The sequence below is a fragment of the Porites lutea genome, chromosome 7 (genome assembly GCF_958299795.1).
Source record: "Porites lutea chromosome 7, jaPorLute2.1, whole genome shotgun sequence".
NCBI classification, from domain to species: Eukaryota; Metazoa; Cnidaria; class Anthozoa; order Scleractinia; family Poritidae; genus Porites; species Porites lutea.
This window is the reverse complement of record NC_133207.1, coordinates 1,482,901-1,504,040: the sequence shown is the minus strand read 5'-3', so window position 1 is coordinate 1,504,040 and position 21,140 is coordinate 1,482,901. Positions and strand designations below refer to the sequence as shown.

Sequence of the window (21,140 nt, the reverse complement as noted above, 5' to 3'; positions counted from 1 at the left end):
AGGGGGGGGGGGGGGGGGGGGGGGTTCTCCTTGGAATTCTTGGTGTATGTGTGCCGCACAGTTCTTGAAACCCTGACCCGATTTCAGACCAAAAAAGGTAATTATCCACACCCGTTTTCAGACTAGACCTCTAAAATCCATACCCGTTTTCAGACCTGGCCTTTAGGCAGAAATTATGTTATCATTACTTAGAGATTAGGGTGCAAAAACAACAATTATTCAAATCTATCAACAGAATTCGCATAGTTCTCTTTCTTTCTTACTCATTTGGAATTGAAACATACTGTTCTCGTAGATCCCTCGAAAACCCAACCTGATTCCAGACCAAAATGGGCAAAGTGTACACCCGTTTTCAGACCAAAACGACGCTAAAACCCTACCCGATGGGGCGGCACATACATATATGGCTTATATAAGTAAGTACCCCCCCCCCCCCGGAACGGAAAGATTGGAATTGACAACAAACTTATGCAATTCGATGTCGAGTGCGACAATCTGCTAACCTCCACGGCACAATGAATCCACCATAGGAAGGTGAGAGGGAGATCGCTGTTTGGTTGGTCAAACAAAGTCGAGTTTAACTGACTCAATTGTCAAACGTCGAATCTATCAGATTTTAAAACACAAAATACAAACCCAACGATCAAGCAATTGCTGTTGCGGACTTATGAGGAAGCAGCTTCTCGACCCTTTCGACCATGTTGGAGTTAATCACATCCCCTGGGTGAAGCGTCCAAAACAATAACTCTATCCAGTATTTTTTTACGCAAAGCGTTTCCTCAAATCTCTAAGAGGAAAAAAATTAAAGAAAACAACATTCCGTTAAAACTGAAATTTCCGGAACGATAAGTTAAATTTACTACGTTGAATTCAGTCTTCTCGACTGGGGTGCGTTTCTTTTAGCGACTTTCTTAAATATATGGAGCCATCTTTCTGTTGACCGGTTAGACTGTAGATTAAACCCAAAAAGTCTGGTACGAAATCTACAGCTCTGATTGGATGTCACTATGGGATCGATCGACCACATGTAGCGCGAATCGTGGTCGGAAGTTGAAAAATGGATTAAACAAATCATAAAAGTTTGAATTTTCCGCCCTTTGAAGTTCATAGGATTTTTTAAAACTTCTAACCGAGGTGAAAAACCATTCCTGTTCCCTTAGAGCTTCCTTTGGGAAACCGGCCAAGACAGGGAGAGACTTAGTTGCTTAAAGAAAAGATTAAGGAAAATCGCTTATTTTGACCCCAAATAGGTTAAGGGCTGCAGGGTGCATACCGAACAGCTAAGCTCAGCTTTCTAGGAGTAAAACATATATCTGCACAGCTGATCGTACTACGTGAAAATTGACTTTGCAAGACATAAACAAGACACCGATAGAACCCAAAACAGAGCGGGGTTGTAGCCCATCACAGAACGGGTAGAAGATGGAAATTACAGCCAGTTGAAACTGCCATAAGCGGCCACCCTCGGAGTACCTGCATATGGCCGTTTGAGGTTGGCCGCTCAATAGAGGTACGACACAAATTAGTCAACATGGCATAATCTGTAGCAGAAACATCACTTTATTTTGAAACAAACACATTAACTGTCCATAATCGGTCGTCAACTTCTATCTCGGACTGTTTTCCTTGATCATATTCATCGAACATTAAGCCAAACTGTAAGTGTCTCAAGTGCTTGATGGCCGCTTAATGGAGGTGGCAACAATGGGAGAAATCTTGTTGGGATGGCCAAAACTGGCCGTGGCCGCTTAATAGAGGTTTAAGTTCCCATTCTTTTCTAATTTCGGGACTTTGATTATTTGCCGCGCTTAACAGAGGGTGGCCGCTAAATAGAGGTTCAAATATATAGAGAAAACTGACATTCTTACACTTAAGTTTCGTTAGTTATCTTACAAATAACTTTTTAATACTTTGTTCTCCGTATCTAAGAGTATTACTGGCTTTTTAGATTTATTACATTGTTGTGTTTGTTGAATTTTCCTCATCGCATACTATTTTGAATCAGCTATTAGTCTGCCGACTTTTAGCTGGGAAACACGAACACTCTGTTGAAAGCCCTAGCTAACATCGGACCGTCACATGCCCACCGAATTACACCGTGTCACGTTTTCAGTTCTTACCAACAGGCTACTATAATAATCCGCGTTCTTAATTTCTGTGAGGTTCAGCTTAGGCATAAGGCTTCTCAGTGGATTTTTCTCTTGATGTTTTTCCTACCTTGTTCTTCTAATAACCATAGATGTTGAGCTGCCTTAGATAGATATGTATATCTCCGCTTGTGACACCGGTCAAGGAACGCTGTACCGAGTCGTAAGCTCTACATTAACGGCACCGTAGACCGTTAGACCATAGGTCAAATTAAGGATAACTAGACTTTGAAACAGATAGTCTAATTCTGCCTAAGTATAACCCTCCTTCATCTCAGTATAAAAATAAATTTGTTAGCTTTAATTAACTTATTGCGTAGATGTGTAGTAAATCGGCAATCTTCCTGGAAAGTAACACTAAGAACGGAGAGCGCTCTGGTTTGCGAAATACCTGACACGACAGGAAAAATAAACTTTCTTCATAAATACACTGGCTTTGCGTTTACTCGGATTGCAGGACATACCGTTATTGCTGGACCATCTGTTTAACTTGTGCCTCAGATCTATCAGACCCACATAGGTGATATTATATTTTAAGAATCATCTGCGTAAATAGTTAGCATCGGCTCATCTAAAAGGTCTGCCGCTCAAGGTCATCAAGAAAAATGTTAAATAAATTGCGGGCCACTGTCACTCCCCTGAGTGGTACCCTTATATCTACTTTCCACTCACCACACCAACCCTGTCTGCGCTTTAGAAAGCTGAGATATATACCAGTTTAGTATATAAGGATTGAACAGGAGGCTGTTTCAGTTTCTGTGACAAAAGGCCATGTTGGCCCACACAGTCAAACGCCCTGGCCATCGCTAGTAAACGTACTGCCTTGCACTCTGTCGGACTTTGGGGAATCAAGATAGTACTAAGTAACCTTATTCTGGATTGAGAGGAGTAGGTTCGTACAGCTACCTCCTTCCCTATACGCAAATTAAGTTGCACTTAGCATGATCTTCACGATCTTCTCCGCAAAAGCTCTCGCAATGACGGAAGTAACGTTTATGCCACTGGCTCCTAAAAATAAGTCCTTGCAACCTGGACAAGATTGTTGGGATAAAGCAGATAAGAAACAAGACATGATTGCACTGTGAAGACGAGGTGGCCGAGTGGTTAAGGCGTTGGACTGCTAATCCAATGTGCTCTGCACGCGTGGGTTCGAATCCCATCCTCGTCGATGACCTCTTTTGTCTCGAAGTGCATGAAACAACTGATGAGTGTTGACTCTTCAACAAAGGGGTAATATGAAATCTGGTTCCAAAAAGTTTTTAAAGTTATTTGTTGAATTTCCTTCACCGCTTGCTTTTGTTTTGAATGTTATTCGTCTTCGGGAGGGAAATTCAGAGAGAGGGAGGCCTGGGAATAACTCCCGGTCAGCGGGCTTTCTTTCAAAACGTTCTTTTGGCGTCCATTTTGAGTGAAACTGCTTCCACTGTTTCCAAACATGTATACATGCATCCCAGCCTCTACATGTATTTGCTTCTTTGGAAGTTTGGGGCCTCTCGATGGCTTCATGAGACAAAGGTTATTACAAATTGTTATTGGACTGTCAACCTTGAAGCAGCCCTTTCGAGACAGGAGACTTTGACAGAAGAGCAGACCTCGTGAAGCGCAAGGATAAATTATTTACAACTGGAGTGATCACAACGCAGAATAACTTTTGTGGAACTATAAAGGATCAACAAGACACAAGATTCTCCGGGAAAAAACAGATAGTAAGGCAAGGTAAGCTGTTCTGTTTCGCGTTTTTCTACCCAATGAATGCTTCTTGAACCACTTCACTGTGCTGAGTACATGTACTTAACAATTGACATGTACATGTATATTTCAGTGGGCAGTTAAACCGGTGTTGCAGTTTAAAAGAATAGCAGAATTAAATTACATGATAATGTGCAATTTAGCAAAAACACTTCGGGGATAAAATTTCTCCTTTTTATCCTGGGAAAATAGGATTTTGATTACTGGTCGGCAGGTACAAAACGTGGGTCAGAGGGGCGGTCAGAGGTCACAAATGGCCTGTACTGTGTTTTGTACCTGCTAAATACAGGGACTGGGAACTAGCTAATCTGGAAGAAGTGATTAACAGAACAAAAAGGTATTGAAACCTGTATCACAGGAAAAAATAACAGATTCCCATTATTGGATATTTTAGTGGGGCCTAACATCAGGAGGGGGGCTTATAAGAAGCCATTTACAGTGAGTGGTAAGATTTCTATACGATGTAGTAATCCATACATCTATAAAGTTGCAGTAATTTTATACTATTTCACACAAATAGTGAATATGAATAGAGTCCAATCATTGTGTCCTTAATAATTGTACACACGTGGGGTTGTACAGAAACCTTACCAAAGAGTTAAAACTATCATCAACTGCAACTATATACACAGGAAAAAATAACGGATTCCCAATTTTGGATATTTTAGGGTATTTAAATATGTGTGACAAGTCCCAATCAGGGAACTTGGTTGGGAATTCCCTGGTTGGGACTTGTCACACTTTGCCAAATTTGGGATTTTTATGGGTATTCTTTAAATACGCTAAACATGTATTTGAGAACAAAAAAAATACACTCCATTAGTAATGGTAACAGGACTGAGTGGAGTCCCTTTCGGTCTGTAATCATACGAGTGATTAAAAAAATCGGACGATCGTGTAGAGAGAGTCCGATTTGTTTAAGAACGAGTATGATTACAGATCGAATCAGACGACACGAAGTTCTGTTACCAATTAATCATAACTTCAACAAAATTTATGATATATAAGGCTCTTTTTATTGAAATTATTTAAATTGAAACACAAGAAATTCCAAGATATTTTCTTTTGCCAGTGGTGAAAAAAAGCCATTTAAGCATGTGCGTGATGGTGGTACTGTCCAATTACTTAATATTCATGTCGCGTACTGTCCGATTAAACTGTCCTATTAAGGCTGAAATCAGGGCAGTTGATAGCCAATCAGATTTGAGAATTTTGTTATAGTCATGATTACATCTATAAGCACCCTGGATATTAGTCCTCCTGCAAATGTATTGAAAAAAAATGATTTATTGTGATGTTTTGACCCTTCATTAAAAACAAATAAAGGCAAAATGTATTTTTATTAGCAACGCTATAATAGCCTTCTGTTTCCAAGGGCTTCTTCTATTCTGGTTGTAAACCCCCTTGAATATAAGCCCCTTCTTTTATAAGCCCTCTAAAACTCCTTACAAAGATGTATAAGCCCAAGTCTAATGAGCTAAGCAGCAGTTTACTACACATTTTAACAGCACATGGTACTCAACAGTCATCATCTATCATACTTGTTCAAATTTTTCATGATAGTCATGAAGGCCAACAAATTGGAGAAACGGAGCTTGTGAAACAGAAAATTTCTTTTTCTCATCATTATCCTCCTTTTGTTGTAAATCATAACATCCAACATTATACAAATTACAGCTTTCCGTTTTTTGATAAAGAGCCACGATTAAGCTGAGTTTAGGCCATTTGACTGTTTTTAAATGGATATTATGGTATTTGTTTGCATTTTTAACAAGGGCCTGTAGCTTGGGGACAAGAACTTGCAAGAGAATTCTTTTTTTGCGGCTTTTTGTGGAGGGTCGGGGAGGGGGGGGGGGGGGGTGGGGGTGGAGATTCAAATACATAAGTATTGTAAGGGATTCATTGTTTAAATTCCTAAAAAATTCATATGGATCAAAAGTTGATTTTCAATCTTAACTGACAAAGTGAAATTATCATTTTCTTTCATTGAACTGATTTATAAAACATTAATAATAAATTAACTGTTTATACCGCTCCTCAAATTTTTCTTTTCAGGGTAGCTTAAATAACTCTCGAGCCAGTACATGCCAACTACAGGTTGCCCAAATGGCAAGCAGCAAAACTAACTTTGTTTGTGCCCTGCACAATATTGGGAAGGAGGATACCTTTTAACTGTTATTATGATGTATAGACAAATTAAAATTGTTTATATTAAATGATATTCTACAAAATTAGGCAAAAACTAGTAAAAGTAAAATGGCCTGCTTATTTTACAGGCGTGATACTTCCTTTTTCTTTAAACAGCAGATTAGCCTGGTACAAATTAAAACAATGTGTGTGAGGTTGTTAAAAGCCAAATCCCCTTAAAGTGGACGGGATTACTTCATTAAAATACAAACCACAAGTTACTGCAAAGTCTGGTGGTTAATCAAGTCAAGTTCCATTATAAAGACGAAAGTATTTTGTCAAACTGCGTTACATGCATGTAAGTTTAAGTTGTGGTGTTCCACAGGGTTCGATTTTAGGCCCTTTGTTGTTTTTAATTTATATCAATGATCTCCCTGGATGTCTTCTCCATACCAAAGCACACATGTATGCCGATGATACCACGAAATATGCGTCCTCTGTATCCACTGCTGAACTATATGCCAAGGTAAATAATGACCTAACTCGCGTTAGGGACTGGCTTCTTGCAAATAAGTTAAGCTTAAATGTCACTAAAACGGAGTATATGTTCTTAACAACTACCTTCAAATTATCTAACTTAGGAAGAGACTTTCCAATTAAGATTGGCAACAATCATGTTAAACGAGTCCAAACAACAAAATATTTACTAGGAATTCACTTAGATGAAAATCTTAAATGGAACGAGCATGTTGACAAACTTTGTTCAAAAGTCAATCGATCCATCAGTGGTCTAAAACAGGCACGTGATTATGTACCATTAGATGTTCTAAATACTATTTACAAATCTCTTATCCAGCCTGTGTTCGACTACTGCGACGTTGTTTGGGACAATTTAGACCAGGGACTTGCCACTAGGATCCAGAAATTACAAAATCGTGCTGCACGCATAATAACCTTTCAAGGTTATGACGTTCGTTCAGCACAAATACGAAAACAACTAAACTGGGAAGAGCTTGCCTCGAGGCGTCAAAGGCACTTAAGTCTATTAATGTATGATACAGTGAATGGAAATATACCTAGTTACTTAAGCGATCTTTTCTCGAATGTCTGTGAGCACAACCCTTATAAGTCTATGTTAAGAAATGCGGAATATAATGTTGTACTGGACCACGTTCCAAAAACAGAATATTATAAGGGGTCTTTCTCATACAGAGGAGGAATGCTGTGGAATTCATTACCAAATGACATAAAAGCGTCCGAATCTAAAGCTATCTTTAAACGAAAACTGGCTTGTACATGTAGGCAGGCAAACTGTTGACTACATTTTACTATATTTTATTATTTGTACATATTTTTAGTGTAGTTGTACAGTATTTACTTCTGTTTCTATACGGCTTTCATGTAAAGAAGTTATGTAACTTATGAAATTACCGTATTCAAATAAAAGTGAATCAATCAATCAATCAATCAATGCATGTACATATATTGTATTTATCAATAATTAGAATAATAGTTATTATTGGTAATATTCGTCAGGGTTGAATCTTAAAGTTTTGAAATAAATAGCTAGGATTTTAAATTAGCCAGCTTGGCAATAGAGTGCTATAGGCCATTTAAGACTTTCACTCCATCACTTTGCCCATTTTCCCTTTAATGGCTCAGACCTCAAAGTATCCGGGTTTTTATCCTTTTGCCGGCACTTAATGAGGACCCTGATAATAAATTAACGTTAACCAACATTAAGATGCTGCAATGTTTCTTTATTCTCTCGAATGATTGTCATTTCCATTAAGTCCAAAATCTATTACGTGACATTATTGAATGTTCTACTCTATGTAAAAATCTTTATTGAGGCACGAAAATTAAGATGTTAGTTGATTAAACATCCATAGTTTTATTGGCTTTTGGCTTTTTTTTTATCTCCTTATTAATGCTCCGGACTCCATTAACTGTACTTGCACAAATAAACATTGTACACAACACACCTTACACCTTTTGCCCGTTTACCAACAGGCGACAAATTTTTGTTAGTGTCAAAAAATCAGTCAATATTAATAAATATGTAATCTTTGTATTAAAATACGCATGTAAACTAACATTTTAAGGGCCTGTTTACATGGAGGTGGGGGACCCCAGGTAGGTGAGTTAACCTACTTACGTGAGGTAACCCGCTCGTCCATATAATCTCTCATTTTAATTTGATCGCATTTACATGATAGGTGGGGTTACCCGCCACATGTTACCTCACCACCATCTAAACAGGCTCTAATTTCCGTGTGGTCAATAAATATTTCTTATTGCAAAGAACCTTTAACAATGCTGTTAAATTTCCGACTTAATGGAAATGGCAATCATTCATGAGAAAAAAATATTTGCAGCATCTAAATGTTCCCTTAAGTGAATTGAATTTTAAACAACAATTATATTTTAAACGCATTTTCTTGCCTATGTCGCGCTGGATTTTGAGGCACGCTTCGGGAGCGCCGTTTAGCAATATGAAAATCGTATTGCAGAAGTGGCGCATACAGTACGTCACAATCGTATCTTTCGGCTTGAGATTTACTGCCACGTTTCCCACAATTTACTTGTAACGTGTGGTGTGTGTACAATGTTCAGATAATAGAGTGAGTAGATGAATGAATAATGAATATGATAACATCAAGAAACTGTTCCATTTGTTTAGGTTCACGCAAACCAAAACTCCACATTGTGCTGGTAAATGGGCAAGATAAGGAGTAAACCTACTACTTTTTTGCGTTCTCGTTACCGTCGCCGTTGTCGTTGCTAAAGCTCCTCGGATGCATTTATGTGTGTAAACGGTTGGGAATCTGAATACGTTTTTAGTTAGTTAACGCCTGTGAATCCTAATGCCTTAAATGTGATAAATCCGGAAACATTTATGAATCCAGAAAAATCACTTTTAGTGCAATCTTAGCCTACATGTATTCATCTTTAGAGTTCTGTTATAGCGAGCAGGTGTTCTTAACGTAATGGTTAGTGATATTAGCTTCTGTAAATTAAATTACCACTTCTCTTGCATGGCATCTAATTGCTTGCATGGCTTGGTTGGCTTAAACTTTACTCCGTGGGCGATTTATTTGAAGAGCCGGAAAATTGTATAACTGAAATTGTTTAAAGGGCAATTGAACATGACGTGATACATCTCCATCACAAAGAACAGAGTACACTTGGCTTGGAATGATAAGGAAAACAGTATATTCTCCGTACACACAGTTGTGATTATTGGGATACTTGGATTAGCAGACTTTAAAAGCGCTTTTGTTCTCGTGTAGGTAACGAAAGATTTCTTAAATTTTCCGTGTTCTGCGCAGATCGGAGGCTGTTGATAACAACTGCGAGCTCTCCCATGACATTTTAAAGTACTCAGAAAAACACCGAAGAGTAATATGCACCTGTTTCAATGTTGACGGACAGTGACCCAGATTATGGTTCAAAAAGCTTTTACTTAAAGAATATATGAACAGGCAGAAAGTGAACTGGCTAGTAGCTCATGAGATCGCGGTAAAATGCTAGCATACAACTTTACAGGCGAGGAAAATGAGGAAACAGTTCACGAATTATATTGCTCGAAAAATTTAACAGGAGAGATACACAGCCAAATAATAGTTGTTTCGTTGCTAAATGTTTTTGTGGCTTTAAGCGCATTTTCGGCAAATGCTCTAATAATAGCAGCCCTCTGCAAGGAATCATTGCTTACGCTTCATCCACCTTCCAAACTCCTGTACCGTAACCTGGCGATGACGGATGTGTGTGTTAGCGTCATCGTTTTGCCCGTTAACATTACTTATTGGACATCTACGGTGATTCAACAGTGGAATATATGTCGCTACGCATTAGACTTAACTATCATAACTAGTTTTCCTTTGTGCGGAGTTTCTCTGTTGACAAGTACTGCCATAAGCGTTGACAGGCTCCTCGCCTTGTTGCTTGGCCTCAGGTATAGACAAATTGTCACCTTGAAGAGAACATATATGGCTGTGGCTATATTTTGGTTTTCGCCTATTTTCTGTATCACTATGTATTACTTTATTCCCAGTGTGGCTTCAGCGATTGCAAGTATAACTTTACTACTTTGTCTAATAACCTCGATCTTATCGTACGCAAAAATATTTCGTACTCTGCGCTTGCGTCATAACCACTTTCAAGTTCAAGACCATTCTCAGGAACAACCGGCAATAACAAGGGTTCCTCTGAACATAGCTCGATACAAAAAGGCAGTGTACAGTGCACTGTGGGTGCAAACAACATTGGTCATTTGTTATCTGCCTTATGGCTTAACTTTCACTTCTGCTTCTCAGGAAAAGATAACTTCAGCCGTTTACCTGGCGAGGCAGTACACGGGGACTTTAATTTACTTCAACTCGTCATTAAACCCGTTACTTTACTGTTGGAAAATTCCAGAAATAAGGCGAGCAGTGAAAGACACACTTAAACAGCTTTGTTGTTTATGAAGCTATTAAAAGCCTGTCATTTCACAGTTCTTCTATCTCATGGACGGGGGTTGCATATTCTTGAAAAGTCCTTGAATTTTAGTTGGTGCCCTTGCGAAGTCCGCACTTGAACACACTTTCGAAGAACAATAGTGAAAAACAACAAGACCATAAAAACAAGCCCATATAAATTTGTACAATAAAAAGTTATGATAAAGTACAATAAGATCAGTTTGGCTCAACCATACGTAAAAAAAGGTCTCAAGGGTATCACCACACTAATGTAACAGTAAAAGTTATGGTAACCACTACCGTAATATATATCAACCACTGATGTACCAAGTGGAGGCGTGTGTGGCCGAGCTGTCAACATCTCACGTGATTATGTACCATTAGATGTTCTAAATACTATTTACAAATCTCTTATCCAGCCTGTGTTCGACTACTGCGACGTTGTTTGGGACAATTTAGACCAGGGACTTGCCACTAGGATCCAGAAATTACAAAATCGTGCTGCACGCCTTAACCTTTCAAGGTTATGACGTTCGTTCAGCACAAATACGAAAACAACTAAACTGGAAAAGAGCTTACCTCGAGGCGTCAAAGGCACTTAAGTCTATTAATGTATGATGCAGTGAATGGAAATGTATCTAGTTACTTAAGCGATCTTTTCTCGAATGTCTGTGAGAACAACCCTTATAAGTCTATGCCAAGAAATACGGAACATAATGTTGTACTGGACCACGTTCCAAAAACAGAATATTATAAAGGGTCTTTCTCATACAGAGGAGGAATGCTGTGGAATTCATTACCAAATGACATAAAAGCGTCCGAATCTAAAGCTATCTTTAAACGAAAACTGGCTTGTACATGTAGGCAGGCAAACTGTTGACTACATTTTACTGTATTTTATTATTTGTACATATTTTTAGTGTAGTTGTGCAGTATTTACTTCTGTTTCTATACGGCTTTCATGTAAAGAAGTTATGTAACTTATGAAATTACCGTATTCAAATAAAAGTGAACCAATCAATCAATCTGTCTGTCTGTCTGTCTGTCTGTCTGTCTATCATTTCAGTGTTAAAAATGTTTAGTGCCCATTTTGGGCAGAGCTATGCTATCTAGAGAGCTAGAGGTAGTCGCCGCTACTTTCAAGCTCACTCCAAATCGTCACTTTCAGACTTGGAGTTCAAACTTCCCGACATAATAACATGTTGCAGCATTTTTCTGTCACTGTGCGTTTGGCAGTCAAATATGAGGTAACACTTCGCGTATGAAATAACGCCTAATATATATTGCGTTGAAGCGGCAATGCCTGACATCAAAGCAGGAGGTCAGGTCGTATGATTTTTCAGTGCCGTGTGCCATATAATCTTATAAATCCTAATAATCCTAAATAACCAATTGAGTGTTCTCTTTGAGTTTGTTACATTTATGGTTACAAAGTTATTACATTAGTGGTTAAGTTTTTTTTTCTTACTTTAGTGGTTGATCTTTATTACATTAATGGTTAAAAAGACTTGTTTTTCTGACTAGAAATTGCTCACACACTATTTTATGTCCTGCTTTGCCAAAAAATATAGCCATTAAAATTATTTTAATTTTTATCCAAAATCGTAGCTTAACCCTCTTTAGAGCAGCGGCGGAAATCGAGCCTTATCATGAAGTAATGCAATTTTTCGACTTGGTAACATTATAGACTTATAAGGCTTGTTATCTACCTAGAGCATGATCACATGCCATTACGGCCTTTTTAACCAAAAATAAGGAATAAAAAAGAGAATTTTTAGCCAAAATCGTGGGTTAACCCTCTTGGTAAAATGCAAATTTCGACTATATAAGATCGATATTTTTTAGTCTAAAAAGGCTTGTTTTCTAACCAGAACTTGCTCCAACACTCTTCTATGGCTTTTTTGGAGAAAAAAATAACAAATAAAACATCTTCAGTTTTTAGCCAAAATCGTGGGTTAACCCCTTTGGAAGAAAGCAATTTTTCGACTATATAACATCCACATTTTTATAGTCTTGAAAGGCTTATTTTCTATCTAAAACAAGCTCAAATGCTATTGTGCGGCCTTTTATGACCAAAAATAACGTATAAATAAAGTTTTTAATTTTTGCCCAAATCGCGGGCCCGGGGCCCTTTGGAAAAATGCAAATTTCGACTATCAATTTAACATCGATTTTGTTAAATTCGAATATCGATTGATTTGCTTTTTTTCTAACTAGAAGTTCCTCAAACACTATCTTATGTCCTGTTTTGCCAAAAAATATCCATTAAAAAAAGTTTTTATTTTTCAGCCATAATCGTGGGTTAACCCCTTTGGAAAAATTCAGGTTTTCGACTATATAAGGTCGAGACTAAAAAGGCTTGTTTTGTGACTAGAACTTGTTCAAACACTACTCTATGTCTTTTTTTGGAGAAAAAATAACCAATAAAAAATTTTCAATTGTTAGCCAAAATCGTGGGTTAACCCCTTATGGAAAAATACAATTTTTAGAGTTTATAACATGGACAAAGACTTGTTATCTAAAACATGGTCAAATGCTACTTTACGTCATTTTTTGACCGAAAAAAACGAATAAAAATGTGTTTGAGAAAAATGTGTTTGGCGATATTCTATAAAGAAATAAACTAGGCCTTTCTATCCTGTAAAAACAAGAGCTTAAAAAGACGAAAAATTGGAATTTTTCCATGGTTTTGGTCAAAAATGTGAAATTTCCCCCTAATTTTATCTTGAGCAAAATAAGCCAGAAAAATGTGTTTAAACACTATTTTAGAAAGAGGAAAAGGCCTTCTAAACAATAACCAACGGTTTTGGTAAAAAATGTGAAATTTGGCCATGTTTTTATTTTTCGCGAAATAAGCCAAGAAAATGTGTTTGCTAATATTCTAGAAACAAAAAATGCTTTCAAGACTATAAAAACGAGAAGTTAAAAAAATAAAAAAAAATTAGGACTTTTTCCCAAGGGGTTAGACCATGGTTTTGGTCAAAAATGTGAAATTGGGCCATATCTTTATTTTTTGCAAACGTAGACAAAAAAATGTGTTTGACAATATTTTAGAAACAGAAAATGCTTTTAAGACTATAAAAACGTGAAGTTAAAAAAAATCGATACATTGGGATTATTCCAAAGGGGTTAGTCCATGGTTTTGGTCCAAAAATGGCCATTTTTCCAACTTTTTTTTTTAGGCAATATAGGCCAACAAAATGTCTTTTATGATATTCTAGAACGAATAAACGCCTTTCTAGGCTATAAAAAAAAAGAAGTTCAAAAAGTCGAAAAATTGACATTTTTACAAAGGGGTTAACCAATGGTTTTGGTCCAAAAATGGCCATTTTTCCAACTTTTTTTTTAGGCATTATAGGCCAGGAAAATGTCTTTTATGATATTCTAGAACGAAAAAACGCCTTTCTAGGCTATAAAAAAAGGAAATTCAAAAAGTCGAAAAATTGACCTTTTTCCTAAGGGGCTAACCGATAGTTTTGGTCCAAAAATGGCCATTTTTCAGCCTTTTTTTTTTTTAGGCAATATGGGCCAGGAAAATGTCTTTTATGATATCCTAGAACGAAAAAGCGCCTTTCTAGGCTATAAAAACAAGAAGTTCAAAAAGTCGAAAAATTGACATTTTTCCAAAGGGGTTAACCCATGGTTTAGGTCCAAAAATGGCCATTTTTCCAACTTTTTATTTAGGCATTTTAGGCCAGGAAAATGTTTTTTTATGATATTCTAGAACAAAAAAAACGCCTTTCTCGGCTATAAAAACAAGAAGTTCAAAAAGTCGAAAAATTGAGCTTTTTCCTAAGGGGTTAACCCATAGTTTTGGTCCAAAAAAGGCCATTTTTACAATTTTTTCTTTTTAGGCAATATAGGCCAGGAAAATGTCTTTTATGAGTATTCTAGAACGAAAAAACGCCTTTCTAGGCTATAAAAAAAGGAAGTTCAAAAAGTCGAAAAATTGACCTTTTTCCTAAGGGGCTAACCGATAGTTTTGGTCCAAAAATGGCCATTTTTCAGCCTTTTTTTTTTTTAGGCAATATGGGCCAGGAAAATGTCTTTTATGATATCCTAGAACGAAAAAGCGCCTTTCTAGGCTATAAAAACAAGAAGTTCAAAAAGTCGAAAAATTGACATTTTTTCTAAGGGGTTAACCCATGGTTTTGGTTCCAAAATGGCCCTTTTTCCAACTTTTTTTTATGGCAATATAGGCCAGGAAAATATCTTTTATGATATTCTAGAACGGAAAAACGCCTTTCTAGAATATAAAGACAAGAAGTTTAAAAATTCGAAAAGTTGACATTTTTCCAAAGGGGTTAACCCACGGTTTTGAACCAAAAATAGCCATTTTTCCAACTTTCTTTTTTTTAGGCAATATAGGCCAAAAAAATGTCTTTTATGATATTCTAGAACGAAAAACGCCTTTCTAGGCGATAAAAATAAAAAGTTCAAAAAAACAAAAAACTGACATTTTTCCAAAGGGGTTAACCCATGGTTTTGGCCAAAAAATGGCCATTTTTCGAACTTTCTTTTTTTAGACATTACAGGCCAGGAAAATGTCTTTTATGATATTCTAGAACTAAAAAACGCCTTTCTAGGCTATAAAAACAAGAAGTTCAAGAAAACCAAAAATTGAGCTTTTTCCTAAGGGGTTAACCCATAGTTTTGGTCCAAAAATGGCCATTTTTCCATTTTTTTTTTTACGCAATATAGGCTAGGAAAATCTCTTTTATGATATTCTAGAACGAAAAAACGCCTTTGTAGACTATAAAAACAAGAAGTTAAAAAAGTCAAAAAAATTGAGCTATTTCCTAAGGGGTTAACCCATAGTTTTGGTCCAAAAATGGCCATTATTCCAAGTTTTTTTGTTTAGGCAATATAGGGCAGGAAAATCTCTTTTATGATATTCTAGAACGAAGAAACGCCTCTCTAGGCTATAAGAAAAAGATGTTCAAAAAGTCGAAAAATTGACATTTTTCTAACGGGGTTAACCCATGCTTCTGGGCCAAAAATGGCCATTTTTCCAAGCTTTTTTTTTCAGGCAATATAGGCCAGGAAAATGTCTTTTATGATATTCTAGAACGAAAAAAACGCCTTTCTAGGCTATGAAAATAAAAGTTAAAAAAAACGGAAAATTGACATTTTTCCAAAGGGGTTAACACATGGTCTTGGCCAAAAAAAGGCAATTTCTCCAACATTTTTTTTTTTAGGCATTATAGGCCTGGAAAATGTCTTTTATGATATTCTAAAACGAAAAAACGCCTTTTTATGCTATAAAAACAAGAAGTTCAAAAAGTCAAAAATATTGAGCTTTTTCCTAAGGGGTTATCCCATAGTTTTGGCCCAAAAATGGCCATTTTTCCAATTTTTTTTTTTAGGCAATATAGGCTAGGAAAATCTCTTTTATGATATTCTAGAACAAAAAAAACGCCTGTCTAGGCTATAAAAACAAGAAGTTCAAAAAGTCGAAAAAGTGATATTTTTTCAAAGGGGTTAACCCATGGTTTTGGTCGAAAAATGGCCATTTTTCAAACTTTTTTTTTAGGCAATATAGGCCAGAAAAATGTCTTTTATGATATTCAAGAACGAAAAAACGCCTTTCTAGGCGACAAAAACAAAAAGTTCAAAAAGTCGGAAAATTGACATTTTTCAAAAGGGGTTAACCCATGGTTTTGGTCCAAAAATGGTCATTTTTCCAACTTTTTTTTTATGGCAATATAGGCCAGGAAAATGTCTTTTATGATATTCTAGAACGAAAAAAACGCCTTTCTCGGCTATAAAAACAAGAAGTTCAAAAAGTCAAAAAATTGAGCTTTTTCCAAAGGGGCTAACCGATAGCTTTGGTCCAAAAATGGCCATTTTTCAGCCTTTTTTTTTTTAGGCAATATGGGCCAGGAAAATGTCTTTTATGATATTCTAGAACGAGAAAGCGCCTTTCTAGGCTATAAAAACAAGAAGTTCAAAAAGTCGAAAAATTGACATTTTTCCAAAGGGGCTAACCGATAGTTTTGGTCCAAAAATGGCCATTTTTCAGCCTTTTTTTTTTTAGGCAATATGGGCCAGGAAAATGTCTTTTATGATATTCTAGAACGAAAAAAACGCCTTTCTAGGCTATAAAAAGAAGAAGTTCAAAAAGACGAAAAAGTGGCATTTTCCTAAGGGTTAACCCATGGTTTAGGTCCAAAAATGGCTATTTTTCCAACTTTTTTTTTACGGCAATATAGGCCAGGAAAATGTCTTTTATGATATTCTAGAACGAAAAAAACGCCTTTCTAGGCTATGAAAATAAAAAGTTCAAAAAGTCGAAAAATTGACATTTTTCCAAAGGGGCTAACCGATAGTTTTGGTCCAAAAATGGCCATTTTTCAGCCTTTTTTTTTTAGGCAATATGGGCCAGGAAAATGTCTTTTATGATATTCTAGAACGAAAAAAACGCCTTTCTAGGCTATGAAAATAAGAAGTTCAAAAAGTCGAAAAATTGACATTTTTCCAAAGGGGCTAACCGATGGTTTTGGTCCAAAAATGGCCATTTTTCAGCCTTTTTTTTTTTTAGGCAATATGGGCCAGGAAAATGTCTTTTATGATATTCTAGAACGAAAAAGCGCCTTTCTAGGCTATAAAAACAAGAAGTTCAAAAAGTCGAAAATTGAGCTTTTTCCTAAGGGGTTAACCCATAGTTTTGGTCCAAAAAAGGCCATTTTGACAATTTTTTCTTTTTAGGCAATATAGGCCAGGAAAATGTCTTTTATGAGTATTCTAGAACGAAAAAACGCCTTTCTAGGCTATAAAGACAAGAAGTTCAAAAAGTCGAAAAATTGACATTTTTTCTAAGGGGTTAACCCATGGTTTTGGTTCAAAAATGGCCCTTTTTCCAACTTTTTTTTTATGGCAATATAGGCCAGGAAAATATCTTTTATGATATTCTAGAACGGAAAAACGCCTTTCTAGAATATAAAGGCAAGAAGTTTAAAAATTCGAAAAGTTGACATTTTTCCAAAGGGGTTAACCCACGGTTTTGAACCAAAAATAGCCATTTTTCCAACTTTCTTTTTTTTAGGCAATATAGGCCAAAAAAATGTCTTTTATGATATTCTAGAACGAAAAAACGCCTTTCTAGGCTATAAAAATAAGAAGTTCAAAAAAACAAAAAACTGACATTTTTCAAAAGGGGTTAACCCATGGTTTTGGCCAAAAAATGGCCATTTTTCCAACTTTCTTTTTTTAGAAATTACAGGCCAGGAAAATGTCTTTTATGATATTCTAGAACGAAAAAACGCCTTTCTAGGCTATAAGAACAAGATGATCAAAAGTCGAAAAATTGACATTTTTTCAAAGGGGTTAACCCATGGTTTTGGTCCAAAAATGGCTATTTTTTCCAACTTTTTTTATTTTAGGCAATATAGGCCAGGAAAATGTCTTTTATGATGTTCTAAAACGAAAAAAAGCCTGTCTAGGCTATAAAAAGAAGAAGTGCAAAAAGTTCAAAAATTAACATTTTTCAGTCCAAAGGGGTTAACCCATGGTTTTGGGTCAAAAAATGGTCATTTTTCCAAGTTTTTTTTTTTTTAGGCAAAAGAGGTCAGGGAAATGTGTTTTATGATATTCTAGAACGAAAAAAGGGCCTTTCTAGGCTATAAAAAGAAGAAGTTCAAAAAGACGAAAAAGTGGCATTTTCCAAAGGGTTAACTCATGGTTTTGGTCCAAAACTGGTCATTTTTCCAACTTTTTTTTTTAGGCAATATAGGCCAGGAAAATGTCTTTTATGATATTCTAGAACGAAAAAACGCCTTTCTAGGCTATAAGAACAAGATGTTCAAAAGTCGAAAAATTGACATTTTTTCAAAGGGGTTAACTTATGGTTGTGGGCCAAAAGTGGCCATTTTTCCAACCTTTTTTTTTCAGGCAATATAGGCGAGAAAAATGTCTTTTATGATGATCTAGAACGAAAAAACGCTTTTTTAGGCTATATAAAATAGAGGTTCAAAATGTCGAAAAATTGACATTTTTCCAAAGGGGTTAACCCATGGTTTTGGCCCAAAAATGGTCATTTTTCCAACTGTTTTTTTTTAGGCAATATAGACCAGAAGAATGTCTTTTATAATATTCTAGAACGAAAAAACGCCTTTCTAGGCTATAAAAAGAAGAAGTGCAAAAAGTTCAAAAATTAACATTTTTCCAAAGGGGTTAACCCATGGTTTTGGGTCAAAAAATGGTCATTTTTCCAAGTTTTTTTTTTTTTAGGCAAAAGAGGCCAGGGAAATGTGTTTTATGATATTCTAGAACGAAAAAAAGGCCTTTCTAGGCTATAAAAAGAAGAAGTTCAAAAAGACGAAAAAGTGGCATTTTCCTAAGGGTTAACCCATGGTTTTGGTCCAAAAATGGTCATTTTTCCAACTTTTTTTTTTTAAGCAATATAGGCCAGGAAAATGTCTTTTATGATATTCTAGAACGAAAAAACGCTTTTTTAGGCCATATAAACAAGAGTTTCAAAAATTCGAAAAATTGACATTTTTCCAAAGGGGTTAACCCATGGTTTTGGCCCAAAAATGGTCATTTTTCCAACTTTTTTTTTTTAGGCAATATAGGCCAGAAGAATGTCTTTTATGATATTCTAGAACGAAAAAACGCCTTTCTAGGCTATAAGAACAAGATGTTCAAAAGTCGAAAAATTGACATTTTTTCAAAGGGGTTAACCCATGGTTGTTGGCCAAAAATGGCCATTTTTCCAACCTTTTTTTTTCAGGCAATATAGGCCAGGAAAATGTCATTTATGATATTCGAGAACGAAAAAACGCTTTTTTAGGCTATATAAACAAGAGGTTTGAAAATTCGGAAAATTGACATTTTTCCAAAGGGGTTAACCCATGGTTTTGGCCCAAAAATGGTCATTTTTCCAACTTTTTTTTTTTAGGCAATATAGGCCAGAAGAATGTCTTTTATGATATTCTAGAACGAAAAACGCCTTCCTGGGCTATAAAGAGAAGAAGTTCAAAATGTCGAAAAATTGACATTTTTCTAATGGGGTTAACCCATGGTTTTGGTCCAAATGGTCATTTTTCCAAGTTTTTTTTTTTAGTCAATAGAGGCTAGGAAAATCTCTTTTATGATATTCTAGAACGAAAAAACGCCTTTCTAGGCTATAAGAACAAGATGTTCAAAAAGTCGAAAAATTAAAATTTTTCCAAAAGGGTTAACCCATGGTTTGGTCCAAAAATGGCCATTTTTGCAATTTTTTTTTTAGGTAATATAGGCGAAGAAATGTCTTTTATGATATTCTAGAACAAAAACAAACGCCTTTCCAGGCTATAAAAACAAGAAGTTCAAAAAGCCGAAAAATTGACATTTTTCCAATGGGGTTAGTTAACCTATGGTTTTGGTCCAAAAATGGCCATTTTTCCAACTTTTTTTTTTAGGCAATATAGTTCTTTTATGATATTCTAGAATGAAAAAACGCCAAAGGGGTTAGTCCATGGTTTTGGCCAAAAAGTTAAAATGTGGCCATGTTTTTGTTTTTCGCAAAATAAGGCAAAAAATGTGTTTGAGAATATTTTAGAAACAAAAACATGATTTCAAGGCAATAAAAACGAGAAGTTTAAAAAATTCGAAAAATTGGGATTTTTGCAGAGGGGTTATTCTATGGTTTTGGTCAAAGTGTGAAGTTTGGCCATGTTTTTATTTTTCGCAAAATAAGTCAAAAAAATGTGTTTGACAATATTTTGAAAACAAAAAATGCCTTGAAGACTGTAAAAACGAGAAGTTAAAAAAAATCGAAAAATTGGGATTTTTGCAAAGGGGTTAGTCTATGGTTTTGGTCAAGAAGGTGAATGTTTTTCCTTTTTTTTTGTTTTAGTCAAAATACGTCACTTTAGTGTGTTTGACAATATTTTAGACAGAAACAAGCCTTTTAAGACTATAAAGACGGAAAGTAAAAAAAAAAAAAAATCGATAAATTGGGATTTTTCTAAAGTGATTAGTCCGTGGTTTTTGGTCAAAAATTTGAAATTTTCCCATGTTTGTATTTTAGGTTATAGGGAAAATATGCCAGGAAATGTGTTTACAATATTCTAGAAAGAAAAAAAGCCTTTCTAGACCATAAAAGCAAGAAGTTACAAAAGTCGAAAAATTGGTATTTTTCCAAATCCGTTATATACTTAGTCAATGGTTTGGTCAATAGTTGAAAATTTTCCATATTTTATATTAGGCAAAATAAGCCAAGAAAATGTGTTTGACGATATTCTACAAAGAAAGAAAAGCCTGCCTATCCTACAACATGAAATTTTTGGACTATATGAGATCGCTCATTTTGTATCCAGACTATACTCAAAAACTAGTTTGTTTTCTTTTTTGACCAAAAATGAGCAATAAAAAAATTTTTAGCCGATTTTGTGGCTAGCGTTTTTCGAAAAAATGCAAATTTAGACTATATAAGATCACTGTTTTTAAAGAGGGAAAAGGCTTGTTTTGTAAGTAGAACTTGGTGAAACACTATATCCTTTTTTGACAACAAATATCCTAAGAAAAAAGACATTTTTATTATAAGAAAAAATCATGGGTTGCCCCTTTTGAAAAAAATGCAATTTTATGTTTTTATAACATGATACTCTTATGATCTTGGAAGTCTTGTTCTCTATCTAGAACATGCTCAAATGTTATTTTACGGCCTTTT

At 35.6% G+C, this 21,140-nt stretch overlaps 1 non-coding gene across 1 annotated transcript; it reads left to right on the top strand.

Annotated features, from left to right (window-relative positions):
• The first annotated feature begins 3,233 nt into the window (after nucleotides 1–3,233).
• Nucleotides 3,234–3,315, top strand: Trnas-gcu (transfer RNA serine (anticodon GCU)). The gene has a single exon. It is a non-coding gene; the product is annotated as a tRNA-Ser (tRNA).
• Nucleotides 3,316–21,140: the final 17,825 nt, after the last annotated feature.